Raw genomic sequence first — 4,787 nt, 5'->3', positions numbered from 1 at the left:
TCCAAGTTTTATCTTTAGGGAATACAAAGTCCTTCACAGTTCACCAGACTCACGGATCCCAGCGCTCTGCACCAGGGGGCGCGAGCGTGCTGTTCTGTTCTCAGCCGGAGCGCCGTGAGAAATCCTGCCGTGGGGAGAGATCCTGGCCCACACTCCGGGGCAAGGACTCCTCCGGGTCTTCCGATCTCACCTCGAAGTTCAGCGCACTGTAAAAGCGTAAAACTCATTTTGTTGGAACTTCAGCGTCTCCACAGACCCGCTGCTCCCCTGCTCCGCCCACACGGCCGGCTGTGGCGCTAGATAAACTGCCACCGTTACTCAGCAGCCCCGGACTGCTGCCTAAAAGCCCACAGTTACGGCAAAACCTCCTCCTGCGGGTTTTTTGTTTTTGAGACAGGGTTTCACTGCACAGTTCAGGCTGGCCTTGAACTCACTATTAGCTCAAGCTGGTCTCAAACATGAAGTGATCTTCCTGCCTCAGCCTCCCATTGGGATGACGGGTGTGTGTCACCATGTTTTCTCCAGTTCTCCTCCAACCCCCAGGAAGCCCTGGCTGTGGGTTCTGAGTCTCAGCACTCCACCCCTCGGGTGTGCCACTTCCGGGGCCCAGGGCACCTCCGATGTGGGTGCTGAGCAGCATCTGGGCGCCTGTGAACATAATAACCCCTTCACCTCCTACGGCTCCCACGTGTCCCCTGGAACCCTGTGGGAGGATCCTCAAAGTCCTCAGCTGGGGACTCAACGGCCCAGTCACCCACACAAACGAGGCCTGCGCCGGCCACTCCAGCGAAAGAGTCTCCCCACCCTGCAAACCCACACTCTGGCTCCTGTTCCCCACTGTATTTTTTTTTCTTTATGTTTACCATTCTAATATAAAAACTGAATTTTTTGCCAGGCTTGGTGGCGCACCTCTATAACACCAGCACTCAGGAAGCTGAGGCAGGAGGATCACTGTGAGTTCAAGGCAAGCCTGGGCTACAAAGTGAGTGCAAGGCCAGCCGGAACTGCATAGTGAGACCCTGTCTCAAAAAGACCAAAACAAACCAACCAACCTGAATTTTTGTGTTTCGTAGGCTGAATAATGGCTCCCAAAGATACACACGCCCAGCCCCGGAGTCCAGGAACGTTTTCCCTCCATGCGCAGGTTCTGCGGGTGTAACTTGGGGCATGAGGATGGGAGGCTGTTCTGGATTGGCCAGGAGGGGAAAGGACATACTCACAAGGTCTTCCTAAGGAGAGGTGGCAAATCAAAGTCTGAGAGAGGCAGGAGTGTTGTGAGGGAGAGGGGACTCAGGCTGCAGCACTGCAGGCCCAGGGTCTCAGCGAGGTGCTGACCTCTGGAGGAAGTGGCCTTTCCCTGAGCACCTCTGGGAGGACTGCAGCCCTGTGGAGGCGGAATTGAAGAGACTCCAAAATTTAAGAGAGAATAAATTTTTTTTTTTTTGGCTTTTTTCTGTTACCAGGAATCGAACTCACGACCTTGTGCTTGCCAGGCAGGCACTGTGCCGCTGAGCTAAATCCTCAGCCCTGAGAGAATAAATTTGTGTTGCTCAGCACTGTGTGACAATTTTTTATAGTAGCAAAAGAAAACTAAGCCTATAGTATCTATCTCCACCCAGTAGAGCACATAGCCCCACAGTCCTGTTCCTGGGTTCCGGGGGCCTCAGCGACATCCTCAGCCCTTTTCAGTTTCTGTTTTGAGACAGGGTCTTGCTAAATTGCCCAGGTGCCTTGAACTTGTGCCCCTCCCGCTGGCCTCCGAGGGAGGGCTGGGGTTATTGCGTGTCTGCGCCTGCGCCTGCCGCCTGCAGAAGCTGGGAACTTCTGCTTTTGTTTCCTGTTTCCCAGATGCAAAAAAAAAGGAAGAGTTGCCCGCAGCCAGGGACCACGTCCCGCCGGGCAGCAGAGCGGTGTGACCCGTCCTGGAGTCAGCAGGTGTTGGGAGGCGAGTCACAGGGACAATGCGCCCTTTCCTGGCTCTCAGCGACCCTGGCGCCACAGCCCTTTGGCCCTCGCCAGAGCTCCCCTGCGTCCCGGGCTTCCCGCCAGAGCTCCCCTGCGTCCCGGGCTTCCCGCCAGAGCTCCCCTGCGTCCCGGGCTTCCTGGGGCCTCACAGCTGCCTCTGTGAAACCTCAGAAAGCTCCGAAGCCCCGAGGTACTTTCCTCTGTGGGCCGCTGTGGGTCGCAGCCGTGGGGGCCAAGCCGGCAGGGGGTTTCCTGTGCCGCTGCGGACAGGCCAGAGGACGGGGGAGCAGGGAGCAGCAGCCCCGGCACTTTGGTCCCGTCCGCTCCCGCTCCCAGCCCAAGCAGCACCTGTCTCCAGTTATTTTTTTCCAGAGTCGCCCTGAGAACGTTAGGAAGAGCCGGGCTCCCTCCCAGTGGCCCCGGCCATTCTTGTACCGCTAGGACCAGGACTCACCCGCTGCCCTCCGCTCAGGTCCCCTGGTCTCTGTCCTCCCTTCGGCCCCACACCTAGAGAGGAAGTGTGCACGTCTGACAGTGCCAGGCGGCAAAGGCCTTCCTGAACACATCCCCAACCCGCAGGCGGACAGGCTTGACCCCTTGTGTTTGACATTTTGGTGTAGCAACATTTTTTCAATATGGACAGTGTTACTGTCTATAATATCTGTTAAGAGGATTTGTAAGCCAGCAGGAGGCAACCCAGACACACGCTTCTCTGAGTGAACGTGGCAGTAACCTCTGGAGCCATGTGGCCAAGATGGTTGGGCGGCCTCCCTACTTCCTACACAGAGCCCACGGAGCTCACGAGCAAAGCAAAAATAAATATGAAAACGAAACGAACTCCGCCCAACTGGCCACCTAAAAAAAAAACCCATCAAAAGCCCCACAATCTCCTATGGTGTCAGCCATTGGAATTTTGGGGTTTATTAACTTGTTAAAACAACCATGTTAAAAAAAAGAAATAGGCCGGGTGTGGTGGTGCACACCTGCAATCCCAACACTTGGGAGGCTGAGGCAGGAGGATCTTGTGAGTTCGAGACCAGGCTGGGCTACAAAGTGAGCTCAAGGCCAGCCTAAACCGCATAGTGAGACCCTGTCTCAAAAAGACAGGAAGAAAAAAAAAAAAAGAAGCCAAGTACTTTGCACCAGAACAATAGGAAAGATGCTGTGAGGGCATCTCAGAAATTGGCCAGACTCTACTTATCACAGGTGCAAGTGTGTAGGTGTAAAATTGTTTGAACGACTTTGCTTTGGGAGTTTGAGGCAGGAGGATTGCTTAAATTTGAAGCCAGCCTGGGCTACATAGTGAGTTTAAAGGCAGCCTGAACTACATAGTGAAATCCTGTCTCAAAAAAAAAAAAAAAAAAAAAAAAAAAAGGGCCAGGGATTTAGCTCAGTTGAGCAGCACCTCCCTAGCAAGTGTGAAGTCCTGAGTTTGATTCCTGCTGCTATAAAAACAAAAACAAAAAAAAAGCTAGGCATGGGAGTGCATGCTGGGCATGGGGGGTTGGGAGCATGCTGTAATCCCAGGACTCAGGAAGCTGAGGCAGGAGGATCACTGAGTTTGAGGCCTGCCTGGGCTACATAGGGAGACTCTGTCTCAAATAAATAAATTAATTAATAAGACTTAGTTTTGAGGAGTCTTACTCAAGGCCATCTAAGGCAATGCTTCCAGGTGTTCAGAATCCAGGCCCTCAGAAGCTGCTGCAGCTGTGATCCAAGGGGACCCAGCTGCTCTCAAGATGACGGCAGACCTTGGCATCACCCATGTGACGCTGTGCAGGCATGCAGAACGCAAGGTGTGCGAGGCACGGAGGTTCCTGTGGGAGGCTGGGCTCTGCGATCAGCTGCAGAGACCTTCCCAGGGCGGGAGGAGGCGGAGGCTGCCCCTCCTTGTTTGTGTGCAGGAACGCTGATGAGCAAGGCAGCCAGGGCTAAACAAAGAAAACGACCTATCTGGGTGTGAGGTTGTTACCTCTCCTTAGCCATTTACAGTCTCTTGAACCTTGAATTGCATCATTGCTGCAGTGCCTTGATTGATTGATTGATTGATTGTCTTTTTGAGGCAGGGTCTCGCTATGCGGTTCAGGCTGGCCTTGAGCTCACTTTGTAGCCCAGCCTGGTCTCGAACTCACAAGATCCTCCTGCCTCAGCCTCCCAAGTGCTGGGATTGCAGGTGTGCACCACCACGCCTGGCTTGACATAAACTTGACCCTTTCTCCTCTGTGGATAAGTCAGCCCTCTAGGCCAGCTGCTGAGTATGAATGTATATTAACTAGGGTGATGTTGTTGTGTTTTTATTTTTATTTTTATTTTTTCTTTTCTGTCTTTTTGAGACAGGGTCTCACTATGCAGTTCAGGCTGGCCTTGAGCTCACTCTTGGCTTCTTTTTAATGGTGCAAATTTCTTCAACAATCATAACTTCTTTGGCTCTAGGATTACATGTGCTTCTTTTCTGGCCAAAATGCAAGGTTTTCAGATATTTTTGCTCTGATTTTGCTCCAAATTCGCACTGTAAACGTGGCTGAAAGATGCCAGCATTACCCACACTACAGCCTCAACGTTGTGCTGCCTTGATATTTCCTCCACTAGTTTCATTAGTCTGCTGCCTTTAAACCCTGCGTCAGGGGGCTGGGAATTTAGTGGGGAATTTAGCTCAGTGGCACAGCGGCACAGCTCAGCTGGGAATTTAGCTCAACCTGGCAAGCTCAAGGTTGTGAATTCGACTCCTGGGGCTGGGAAAGAAAAAAATGAAAGTAATATTTGCTGGGCATGGGGGCTCACGCCTGTAATCCCAGCCCTCGGGAGGCTGAGGCAGGAGGATC

General features: G+C 52.9%; 1 protein-coding gene across 1 annotated transcript in view; it reads right to left on the bottom strand.

The window, feature by feature from the left end:
* The window catches only part of LOC102015362 (HLA class I histocompatibility antigen, B-42 alpha chain-like), an 18,652-nt gene that overhangs the window by 3,978 nt on the left and 9,887 nt on the right, over window positions 1-4,787 (bottom strand). The window lies entirely within an intron of this gene.

This window comes from Chinchilla lanigera, unplaced genomic scaffold, assembly GCF_000276665.1.
Source record: "Chinchilla lanigera isolate Chin_1 unplaced genomic scaffold, ChiLan1.0 scaffold00182, whole genome shotgun sequence".
NCBI lineage: Eukaryota > Metazoa > Chordata > Mammalia > Rodentia > Chinchillidae > Chinchilla > Chinchilla lanigera.
This window is presented reverse-complemented; position numbering and strand designations above follow the sequence as displayed.